This window comes from Leopardus geoffroyi, chromosome B3 (assembly GCF_018350155.1).
Source record: "Leopardus geoffroyi isolate Oge1 chromosome B3, O.geoffroyi_Oge1_pat1.0, whole genome shotgun sequence".
Lineage (NCBI taxonomy): Eukaryota > Metazoa > Chordata > Mammalia > Carnivora > Felidae > Leopardus > Leopardus geoffroyi.
The window spans coordinates 122,012,476-122,025,237 of record NC_059337.1 but is presented as its reverse complement, the minus strand read 5'-3'; the positions used below and the strand labels follow the sequence as shown (position 1 = coordinate 122,025,237).

The window sequence follows — 12,762 nt, the reverse complement described above, 5'->3', positions numbered from 1 at the left end:
CTGCTTCTTTAAGATGTTACTCCCCCGTCCATGTGAGGGCTTGCCTTTTGAGTCCCACATCCCATAAGGATGCCATGAAGAGTCAACCTTGTGCTGAGTTTCATTTGAAGATATTCTCAAGTATTCAATATGGCATATAACTTAAAATATTTATAAATAGTTTTAAATACGTATTTTAACATTTAAGGTTGAATTTTTTTTTTAATTTTTTTTTTAACGTTTATTTATTTTTGGGACAGAGAGAGACAGAGCATGAACGGGGGAGGGGCAGAGAGAGAGGGAGACACAGAATCGGAAACAGGCTCCAGGCTCTGAGCCATCAGCCCAGAGCCCACGCAGGGCTCGAACTTGCGGACCGCGAGATCGTGACCTGGCCGAAGTCGGACGCTTAACCGACTGCGCCAACCAGGCGCCCCTAAGGTTGAATTTAAAATTAAAGTTCAGGGGTGCCTGGGGGGCCCAGTCGGTTAAGCGTCTGACTTCAGCTCAGGTCATTATCTCACAGTTCGTGAGTTCGAGCCCCGCGTCGGGCTCTGTGCTGACAGCTCAGAGCCTGGAGCCTGCTTCGGATTCTGTGTCTCCCTCTCTCTGTGTGCCCCTCCCCGACTCATGCTCGGTCTCTCAAAAATAAATAAACTTAAAAAATTTTTTAGTAAATAAAATTAAAGTTCGTTTAAACCTATTTTAAAGTAATTAAAATAGTGTAATAGCAGTGAAAGTATTCAATAGATCGAGTTTCAAATCCCAGCTCCTGTCAATATCATTTTATAAAAGAAGGGCATTTTAACATTTTCCCCCACATATATACAGGAAGGAAGATAGGCCATAATCTCATGATTTAAAAACTAAATAATTTCTACCTTATGAGAATTCATTGCATGATTCTTACTTTTCAGAATTTGCTGAGGATCAGTGAAAACATCATCCCAAGGACTAGCATTTGAGAACCATCTATTTTATTTTTCCAAACCTTAGTCTGGCCATCTGTAAAGTAGTTACCCTCTAGTCTGAATCTAGCATTATTAGCGCTGACCACTTCAGTGTTATAAGAGGATTTGCTGGGATGGTAGGCGTGTGTATGTTGTGGAGACCCAGAGCCGTGAGTCAGTAAGAGAAGAGGTTGGGGGCTCCAGCCTGTGCATGGGCAGAGGGATCCAGAGTTCCCAGGCTGGCAGGGGCAGAAGTGGGTGAGAGCGGGATGCAGACTCCTTTTTTTCTCAGCAGTCAGGTGACTAGGCCCCCATCAGCCAGGCTGGTTTTGGGCTCATGTTCTTAGGGGCTATCTGGAAGAGTGGGAACAACAATGGATAACATTTTGGTTACAATCAGGACGTTACAGACACAGGTTTGATTTCAGGGGCAATGGAAGCCCCTCCCAAATACCTGTCCATCTTCTGGCTGGTACCTGAAATTCCTTTAAGTAAAATTGCTCAACATGCAAATACTCTAGAAACCAAGACAGAGCTTTTCACAACCGCTAACACAGAGTGCTTACTATTTGCCAGACACTGTCTTAAGTGTTTTGCCTAGATTTACTAATTTAATCCTCAGAGTCCCATGGACCGTTACAGTATTATTATTCTCGTTTTACAGAGGAGGAAACTATGGTAAAGAGGCCATATCACTTGCCCAGGTCCCTAGTAGTAAGTAGCGGAGCAGGGTTTGAATTCCTGTGTCCTTGCTTTTAGCCATCCTGCTAGAACGGCTCCATGTCCATGTGGAAGCGGTACCGCCACACCCTTTCCTGCTGTGGGGAGGCCAGTGGGGAGCCAGAAGGCACTTGTGTGGGAAAGGATGCCAGGAATGGAGACTGGCCACCACAGAGGCAAGCTTTGCAGAAAACACCTCCATCGGGCCCTCTACTCTGCACGTGGTACAGGTATTTGGTGTGGGGTGGGGGTGGGAGGTCATGCAGATTTCAAATCACATGTTTCCAAACCCCTCAGCAGCTGCCTTTTACCTATTAGATCTCCTATCTAGGATCCTTTTAGTGGAAATATTTTAAAAGTGTCCTCTTCCCCCCCCACTGAGTGTGAAGTTTTTGACTTAACACTCACAACTTCTCTTTTGCTAGATGGCCCAGAAAGCCGTTCAATTTCCCCCTTTGTGTGGAACCATTTGATTTTTAACTTGTAGGTTCTCCTTGGCCACATCTCCTATCTTGCCTTATCTGCTCTCCTCCCTTCTGTAAATAGCCCTCGGATCCCAGCTGTGTTCCCCGGCACGGGATTGCCAAAAGGCAGGGCACACAGGCCACCACAGCAGAAAGCCAGTTGGAGCTGGGGCTTTTAGTGGAACCTGACACTTCAGTAATAGGAAGCTGGCTACAAAGCCCAAGATCAGGAGCAGCTCGACACAGACAGTAGTAGTTATTCCCCAGATTAAACACTTGCTGTCTCTCAGGACTTGGTCAAGACTGGTTTGCACTGTAATTTCTTGGGTACCTATCTCTTCCCCACTGGAGTCTAAGCTCCTTCAGGGAAGAGATTACGTCTAATGTTTTTCTCCCAAAAAGCAAAAAACACTACATATTAAGTATTCAAACGAGTTGTCTTCAGTGGGACCCCAGATGCCTGAAAATTTAACAGTGCGCTCACACGTCACTGACCAGAATCTAGAAAAGGAAGACTCTACCAGCCAGGGAAGTGAGTCACTTGGGTGGCCACCGGTGCAAGAACAGACTGGAGATCTCTTGTCGGTTCCCTGACGTGCTCTGCTCTGCCCCACCTCCAGGCCTCTGCACACAACTGTATGTGTCACTGGGGCTTGTTGAAAGGTGGAGTGAAGGTTGTTGCTGGTATGTTCTGCTCCACACTAGGTAATTCTGGCAAAGAAATTCCAGAGCCTTCAATGTTCCTACTGTACTCCCCAACCCCCTCCCCAGTCATTGGAGGTCTTTTCTGTTCTGGACATTTGCTCAAGAATACCCTTGAATCCTGCCTGAGGTTTGACTGAGCTCTGTTGGAATGGCTGGGTTTAGTTGGAATTCCACGGAGAACCTCATAAGACTCAGTAGTCAGTGGAGATGACCCATGTAGTGTCTTTACTTTGCAGACCGAGACAAGCCCAGCACCTCACACACCACCACTCCTTCAGGCACTGGATGTGCACGGCTGGTGTTTTATTCCACGGGGTTGGCCGGCTGGGCTTAAGTCAGTATCACAACAGGTTGGATAAATGGGCACCAGATGTTGGGTTGAAGGCTTACCCAGCTGTTCATCAAAACTACCTGCTTGATTTTATCTCAGATCAGAATCTCTTCTCTCTCCAACTGATTGCCTGATCCCAGAGTCAAGGATCTTAAAATTCAATCTTAAACAGGAGACTGAAAAGCAAACAATTTCTCAAGAAGTTTCAAATATATTTGTGGGAGTTGGGAGTGGACAAATACTCTTTTTTTTTTTTTTTTTTTTAATCTAGGAGGTGGTCCTTTTGAAACTTCACATGAAAAAGATGAGTACTCTTGGCCTTCCAAAATTTGAAGTGGCATTTAAATTTGATTTCCATTTTTCTTAATGCCAGAGAAGCTTTGAGGCATTTCTTATTCATTCTCCAGGGCTTCGTTGGGTTTTCAGCCTATTTCGAAGATAATGATGTCAATACCTACAGTGGAGTGAAGTCTTTACAAGGCAACTCATTTGCCTAAAATGTCTGGGAAGTCACAGCCAGACAAAGAAATTACCAAGAGCATTTTCTTCAGGTATAAAAAAGTGTAGTTTATTCACCCAGAACTTTGGTTTCTTTGAGATGTTGAGTGTCCCATTTTAAGACTTAAAAGACTGCTTTTTATGTGGTAAAATCTCATCCCAGCTGGAGTTACAGGACATGCTGATCTGGAGCCTTGACTGAATTGACAGCCATCCACACGCAGAACCGCAGTGCTTTTGGTCTCCTGCTTTGTGGACAGGGATAAGAGGGTAACCCACAGGGTAAACCCAAGAAAATTCACCAGAATGTCTTGTGCTGGTAGTTTAACGAAATTCTCCCTCCAGCACTTTCTGACAGGGCATGGGGATTTTCTCGTGTCATCAGACTTCAGGAGTGATTATGTCATCCAGGTGCAGGTGTTCTTGGCTGTCCTTTACCTGTTGTCTCCTCATGTCACATATAGCCAAGAAAGCAGATGACAGGTTCATCTCTGTTACACACGGAATTGCCAAGTGGTTGCCTAGCAACTCAGCACAATCAACATGGTCTCTGTTGTGGAATGTAGAGTGGTTGGCTTTCAAGAATGACTGTATTTGCATATTTCTTTGGGGCCTCCAGAAAAATAGGTATGTTTTCCTGGATTTAAGGTTATTAAAATGGCCTTTTGTATTGCTTCACCCTAGTACTCGTTTTATAAAGTGACAGTCATCTAATCAAACTGTTAACATAGCAATTGCTTCGATTAAATTCAATTCAGTAAGCATCCTCTATATACGGGATACTATACCAGATACCATAAAGAGTTATAAGGGAGCACAAGTGTGGTCCCTGTCTCAGGGAACGTCTGTGTTTAGTAGATGTGTATAAATCTGTTGTTTACACGTGTGAAGCAGACAGCTATGATGTGTATGAAAAATAAAGGTATTTTTATTTGGAAGGGTTCCTTTGTGTTTGATCAAAGGATTTTTCACTTTTATTTAGATTCCTTCCTTTATAGCTTATAGCGACGATCCGTTCAAAAAGCTGCAATCAGTTCAAAATCACTTTTAAGACCTCACTCTTATTGGCATCTCAGTAATTAGCAGCTCTTACCCAGCTCGTGTTGGATGTGACACCGCCAGTGTTGTCGGCTGGCGCGGCGCTGCCCTGAGTCTGTACCGCGGTCTTTCAGCATAATTGCTGCTGAGATGCTCACAGCCTTCCCACCTCTATTCTCTCACATTCCAGTTTAAAAGAAGCCCCTTGCCCTTCTTTGTCTACTTTGCAGCAGTGCCATCAGCCTCTGTCCACTTAAGGAGGGACTTTAGAATGTTCCATATCTTGCATCAGGGAGTCTTTTGATCACTCGAGCGAAGTTCTTTCCCACTGGAAAGATGGTTGCTAGACAGAGCCTGGGGTTTGACCAGCCCCTTTCCCTTGAGTTGGTTTGCTTGGTGGATTGGTTTCGCATCTTCCTCAAGAAGGCACCAGGGCCTGGCGTGAAGGAACTCTTCCTGACGGCTTTGGTGCGCACCCTGTGCACCCTCATTAGCTGCCCCTCCTGAGCGGACTCCATCTGGAATCCACAAAGAAAAGAGGAAGCCTTTGAGGGCAGCTGGGCTGTGGCACCAGCGTTCTCCTCCACCACCTTCTGTTAGCACACTGTGGTTTCTGTGCTCGCCTTCCCCAGATCCAGTGCGGGACTGGTGTCTCGCTCATCGTCTCCACCATCTAGTTCCCTCAGATCTTTTGCCATTCTCAAGAAATCACCCAGACCTCTTGTGTTCACACAGGGCATCTGACCTTTGCTTCCAGATCCGACGGCAGGCAGAAGAAAGGGGGCAGAAGGGAGAGGAGGACCAGACAAAAGGAGACACTGTATTGATGTTTGCCTTCTTGTTCTTGATTTTATCCTCACACGTCTTCTCGTCTTCTCGGTAGCTCCTGCTGGCCCGCTCTGCAGATGAAACTCCAGAAGTGCTAATACCCACCATTCTACTGAGCATGAGCATATTGTCCCAAGGCAGCTCTTCACTTATGACCAAACCAACCAACATTTACCATGTGCTGTGTGTCTCCTAAGGGTCAGGGACATGGTAAAGAATAACACAGTTTCTACCCCTGAGCAGGTCACCAGTCGGTTCTGTTAGGTGCTATAATGAGGACTGGGAACAGAGACAGAAGAGCAGTGAGTTCAGGTAGAGGGTGGGAGTTCAGGAAGAGATGTGTCTAACCCTTCAACTAGACCCGGGAGGCTGGCGGACCGGGGAGGTCTCTCTACTTACCTTTAGGAATGGGCCAAGAGCAGAGCGTCTGTGTCCCTTTGATGTTAGGAAATCCTTTATTGCTCTGATCTAAATCCTTTCCCCTGCAGTTTATACCCTGTATTGCCTCTCATTCCAATGTCAGTTGAGATAGCAAAAATCATTGCCTAGTAACCTAGTCAGTCAGAAGCCTTTAGTAAATCATCTCTGGTACTCTACCTTAGTACAGGACAAAACCTATTTTCCTCCTCCCCCAAACCCTGCAGCTTGACTTCTCCAGCTGCTACCCCAGGGAAGAGTTTCTGAGAGGTGCCCCCCTATTAGGGTGCTTCCTGGAAAGGTGGGGGGGAGACAGGGCAATCAGCTATGGAGATGCGTGCCCCAAATAATTGCGCTTGGAAGAGTCCGCACTGTAAGCATGTTTCAGGGCATCTTCACTAAAGACAGAATTTTTGAGGTTGAATGACATAGTAGAAGAATAAAGTCCAGTGTTTACAACATCCCACTACCAGCCTTCACCAGCCTGTGGGTTGTCATATTGACATCCGGACGTAAATTTCCTTAGTTCTGAGCCCTCTTGAAGGCCTATAGAACTTTCTCCTGGTCCCCTCCTCCTACTAACTCACCCTCAGTGATTTGATGCCCCTGAGGGATCTGGTTCATGGCAGATCCATGATGCTCTCCCACTGCAACCTCCCCATTGGTGGTCTACTCTTCACAACCCCTTACAAAAGGGTACCTCATCAGCATGTGTGTCCCCTGTGAGAACAGTGTTTTTATAATGGTCACTCGTGCTGGGCACAGCCTTCTCTCCCAAGTCACCAACTTGCCAAAGTGGAGGGCAGGATGGAACACTGGGGAACAAATGACCTTCTTGCTGATTGGCTGTACTTTGTTACCTGTGTCCCAAAGCAAAACTGTTTGTATGTTCAGTTGCTCAAAGTCTTACTTGATTACTCCTCTTTCACCCAACCTCATCTCTCACTGGGGCTGGAAAGGAATCTCTCAGGCCAAGATGGCCAAGATGGGGGTTGACAGTTCATCAGTTCCTTCCTTGCTCTTTCTCCACAGGGAGCTCCTCACCCAAACTAACCAACTCACACAAAACAAAACAAAACAATAAGCATCTGGGGCACCTGAGTGACTCAGTTGAGTGCCTGACTTCAGCTCAGGTCATGATCTCGCGGTTCGCGAGTTCAAGCCCCACATCAGAATCGCTGCTGTTAGCATGAGCCTGCTTTGGATCCTCTGCCCCCCTCTCTCTGCCCCTCTCCTGCTTGCACTCTGTCTCAAAAATTAAAAAAAAAAAAAACCTTCAAAAAAGAAAACTCAAAACTTTTCTATTTTAATAAAAAATAACAAAAGTGTGCCAATCGATGCAAACATACTAATACTTGAGGGGACTGTTGGTGGTATTCTGTAAACTCCATCCCATAATAAAACTCAGGAGTATTGGTTTCTTGTATAATTTGAAAATGAGGTAAAGACTTTTCACCCCCTTCTTAAAGGCACCTCTTATTTCCATAAGGGGTACAATGCATGATAAACTCCCATCTCATGGGCAATCTGTGACAATGCCATTTTAAGACAAATTAGCAATGGTTACAGTTCAGACTTTAGCATTGTATTGTTAGTTAGGGTTCTTTATAAGAATTTTCTCTGTAGACTCCAAGAAGCATCCATACCATCATCTTTCTCCTCCACCTCTCAAAAGTGAACACAGAACAAACTGACCCTTGAACAACACAGGTTTGGAATGCATGAGTCCTTTTATTTATTTGTTTATTTCATTTATTGATTTAAGATTATATTTTTTAAAGTAATCTCTACACACAATGTGGGCTTGAAATTACAACCCCGAGATCAAGAATCCCATGCCAACTGCGCCAGCCAGGCACCCCTGCATGAATCCATTTACACGCAGATTTTTTGGATAAATACAGTAGAGTACTATTAATGTATTTTCTCTTCCTTAAGATTTTCTTAATAACACTTTCTCTTCTCTAGCTTACTTTATTGTATGAATCCTGTATATAATACATACAACATAAAAAATGTGTTAATCAACAATTTGTTATTGGTAAAGCTTCCAGTCAATGGTATTGCTATTACTAGTTAAATTTGGGGGTAGTCAAAAGTTATACTTGATCTCTGTGCAGGGATCGGCACTCCAGCCCCCTCATAGTTCAAGGGCCAAATGTATTTAGATCTAGATAATGAAAAAAACAAAAATAGCAATGGGATTGCCCTAAAAGTAGACCTTACTGTGCAGCGGACAGAGCCCAAAGTATGGCATTAAAGATCTCACTTGAATCCAGGCCCTGTCACTTACAAGCTAGGGTCCCTTGAGAAAGTCCCTTTACCTCTCTGAGCTTCTATTTCTCATTTATAGAATGGAGCAATGATGATGTTTGCCCTCCTTTCCAGGGTCGTGAAAATGGAATGGGATAAAATAAATGTAAATAAAAGTGCTTTGCAAACTACAATGTGTCTGTTATTCCCTAAAGGGAGAGCTGGAAGAAATCACAGCGGCTCAGTCACGTCAATGTGGTTTTCGTAGGCTGGCGGAGTCTTTCTTGGGAGTGGTTCTGTGCCCGGACATCATGCCACCTTGTGTCTCCAGCATAAATACGAGCCCTGGAACTGACAGAACACATCCTGATGTGCCACCTTGTCCTTAGTTACAGTGGCAAATTCATTCTGATGAAGCCAGTTCTAGAACGAGAGAAAATGAGAATGACAGTGACTCGGTGGATGTGGATGTGCTCACTGACATCTAGCATCAACCAAATCCCCTTTTCCATTGGAGGCCAAGTCTTCTGAACCTCTGCTCATCTCAGAATCATTGCTGTTTTCCCCAACAATATCATTCTTCATACCAAGAGCACTCGTGATGCAGCATATCTTAAAAGAGTGTTTCATTATTATGTCTGGGATTTTTTCCAAGCCATGGACACTCTTTCTTCAAGTTTGATGCTGGCACTTTCTTGATCTTACCAGAAGGACCCTTCATATGCAGGGAGTGACAAACAACAGCACTGCTGAAACCAGGAAAAGCAGGGCTCCTACTCCTGCCCGCAACCCACGCACCATTGGCACAAAAATATGACAACAAAAGGCATGTTATCTTTCCTATCCTTGGAAAGTCCAGCAGGTGTCACTAAATGGTCATGACTTTGGCATTAAGAAGGTTTGGTGGTGCGATTGGCTCCACCAAAGATCCAACCCCAGCAGCAAAGGCTGCCCTCAGTTTAGGCAGCCCTTGCCCACCTCCCAAACTTTGGGCTGGATCCATCTAAGAGGGAGAGCTTTGAAGCGCTGTGTATTGGATGATGATTGGAGTTACAGTAGCAGATGGAATAGCTTCTTTTTTTTTTAAGATTGGCCTTAAATTAATTGTGATGTAAAGGGTCTGTTGACAGGCTGCCATTTCTCACTTAGAAACTTGTCTCTTTTGCTGTTCCTTTTCTTTTTTAAAATTTATTTATTTATTTTTGAGAGAGAGAGAGAGCATGGGAGGGGCAGAGGGAGGATCTCAAGCAGGCTCTGCTCTGAGCACCTGAGGCAGGGCTCAATCTCACTAACCGTGAGATTGTGACCTGTGCCAAAATCCAGAGTTGGATGCTTAACTGACTGAGCCACCCACGCTCCACTTTTGCTGTTTCTGTATAATATTTATCCTGCACATCTTATGGCCTGTTGCTCACTCACCCATGGCTACCTTGCTGTCCCCCTAGCTCATGGTCTCTCAGCAGTCCCCAAGGTGAAGTTCTTGGCCCGGTGGGGGGCATCATCCCCCCTACCCATGTTCTGCTAGCTAGTCATATTGTACCTCTCCTCTGTTGCACTCCATCCCTCCCAGGCTCTTCTCATCCTCTTCCTCCTTGATACCCAGGCCACTCATTGGCCCTGTCCCACTGGATGATGCGGACCTAAGGGCCACCACCTGGAGCACCCAGAGCACTATACGGGGTAGGGAGTAGGGGGTAGGGGTGTGGTTGGGGAGGACTGCCCAGCTGCAGGTGCGTGTGTGCAGGCACGCTGGCACAGCAGTCTCCAGGACTGAGGCACAAGGGTTGGTGGCTGCAGGCACTTGACCCTCAGGCTGTTGCCTTAGAAAACATGATTCCTCTGCGTTGGGTCCTACCCAAAGTCTGGAAAACAAGTCAGCAACTCACTTTATATCTTCTTCATATGGTGAAAGAAACTGTAGAAACTGGCTCTTGTGGTCTAAGTATTTTCTAAGTTCAAAACCAAATGTTCTGTTACCACTGTTACTTGTTCAAGCCAATGAGGGTGTCTGGGACCGGAAACTCATAGGATTTCTATCTAATGAACACAAAACGTCACTTCTACACAATATGCAATTTCTAGAAGGGAGAGGAAGCCTCAATAAACATTAAAAAAATCAATAGTATGTGACAGAGGCAGGTAAAGGCTGAAATAGAGCGTGGATACAAGTGTTCTTAAAAGGTAATATTAGGTACCCAGTGTTTAATCAACGTAATGATACATTGCTATTGTTTTCTCATAGTGGTGGATAGGAAATTATGAAGAGATGGTTTCTGGATCTCAGCACGAAGAGATGGTGCCTGGCCATGGGGAACCTTCATGTGCACTGATTGGACAATAAATACACAAGCAGGTATTCTCTACCCATTATTCTAAGTCATTGATAAATCACTATACTGCATATGGACTTACGCATTTTGTAATGCACTGATTTTAGTTCATTTTTTCTATAGACAGGAGCCCCATGAAAATATTTTCCTGGGGCCTGACTTAAGGTGGTCCCAGAGGAGCACTGCTGTATGGCCAGTGACACAATGAATTTCAGAAGTATTAGAATATGAAAAAAACTTGATCACAAAATAGATGAAATACAATAATTCAGTGGCTTAGAAAAGACAGCAACTTTTTTCTCACTTGGGGTAGTCTTCATTCCGGGGTGGAAGGGGGCTCTGCTCCACATGGTGGTTCAGGGATCCAGGTACCTTTCATTTCCCTCTCTCAGCCCCTAGGGCATCCTTCTCACTTGCATGGTCAAAGCTGGGTCTCAGGCAAGTTCATGTTCTGGGTTAAGGGAAGGGGAAAGAGTGTCAGTGAGGCAAGCCCACTATCTTCAAGCATAGGTCTGATGGTCCCTTCTATTCAGACAGTGCAAACTTAATCACATGGTCACACCTAGCTGCAAGGGAAGCCAGGAAATGCTGTCCCCAGCTGGGCAGCTATGGGCCCAACTACAGATGTGTTACTGTGGAAGAAAGGGAGGAAGAATCTTGGTGAAACTCTAATAGTCTCCATTTTAAGAAGCCATTTAAAAATTTTTTAATCTTTATTTTTGAGAGAGAGAGAGAGAGAGAGAGAGACAGAACGTGAGCAGGGGAGGGGCAGAGAGGGAGGGAGACACAGAATCTGAAGCACACACAGAGCCCAACGCAGGTCTTGAACCCACAAGCTGTGAGATCATAACCTGAGCCGAAGTCGGAGGCTTAACTGAATGAGCCACCCAGGTGCCCTAAGAACCCATTTGAATGAACCATGTCAGTTGCTACTTTGTCCTAGACACATGTAAGAAAGCTTTTGTTTGTCACCTGGAAGTTGATTCAGACAACTGTAGCACAAGCTTTGTACTGCCATTCAGCAACATCCTCTTTACACTGTTATCTCTCAATTTGATGTATTTACCAACAATGAGCTTCTTTTTAGTATAAAGACTGCTACCTGTCTGTTGCCTTTTGCCATCCCAAATCCTTTCACCTGTCCTCTGGTAGTTGTACCCTGATTCTCCTATTGGGAACCCCCACGTTTCCGTCTTGGATGTCCGGCACACAGAGCTGACTCCACCCCTAGATCCAGAGGGGGTCATGTGATTACAGCCTGACCAATTAGGTCATCACATTCCCCAGCTATTGTGTACTGCTTGGCGATGGACCCACGACCAAATCAGAGCAATGAAGTACAATGGGACTTTTGCTGGGAATACAGAAAGAAAACTACTTGGCATTTTTTCCTCCACAAATCTCAAACTGGGAACATACAGGATTGAAGCACTGGTGGCCATCTTGCCCACATGTGAAGAGAATATTCAGAAGAGCAAAGTCAGGAGGTAAAGATAAAACCAAGTCCCAGTAAGATTGTTTGAGTCCCTGGGTCAGATTACGCTTAAGCCACTACTATGCCTAAGTCCCTGGTCTTCTCAGTTACAAGAGATGACCTCCACCCCCCCCCCCCCCTTTTAAGTCATTTTGCGTTGAATATTCTGTCACTTAGTGCAACCAAAAGAGTCCTGATACAAGGACCATGAAGACTTGGTCTTTTGTACGTAGAGTGAAAATTCTCTTGGGCTGTATGCAGCCTACTTCTTCCCTGAATCTCTGGAGCCGGCTTCCAGCCAGTGGTTCTCAGTCAGGAATGGTTTTGTCCCCAGGAATATTGGGCAATGTCCAGAGGTGGGTTTGATTGTCAAAGTGAGGGGGAAGGGGAAGGAAGGGATGCTACCGGCTTCTTGTGGATGGAGGGTACATCCTAAACATCCTACAATGCACAGGGCAGCCCTCACAACAAAGAAGCATCCAGCCCCAAATGTCATCAGTGCTCAAGTTGAGAAGCCCCGCTAACCCCATGCAGAGTTCAGACACTCTGAAGGGACTCCCCAGTCCAAACATACTCGGGAAAGTGAGCTCCCAGAAAGAGCTGTGTTCTCACCAGGGAAGGCCTCACCCTGAGACCCTCCAGGGCTCGTTAGCTCCAGGCGAAGTGACAGCAACTTGTTCATGATTAAGCTCTTTGGGAAACTGATCCAAAGAGGGCAGCCATTGCCTGGTGGGGGTTAAGACTGCTTCTTGGCACCCAGGAGAGAGAAATGGGT

At 45.4% G+C, this 12,762-nt stretch overlaps 1 long non-coding RNA gene across 7 annotated transcripts in view; it reads left to right on the top strand.

Moving 5' to 3' along the window:
- LOC123584123 overlaps nt 1–12,762 on the top strand; it is a 30,914-nt gene that overhangs the window by 2,175 nt on the left and 15,977 nt on the right. For 6 of the 7 annotated variants that reach the window (XR_006705182.1, XR_006705179.1, XR_006705178.1 and 3 more), the window contains exons 2-3: nt 1,689–1,879; nt 10,426–10,536. This is a non-coding gene — a long non-coding RNA (uncharacterized LOC123584123). The remainder of the gene's footprint in view (nt 1–1,688; nt 1,880–10,425; nt 10,537–12,762) is intronic. The other variant, XR_006705183.1, reaches the window with a different exon arrangement.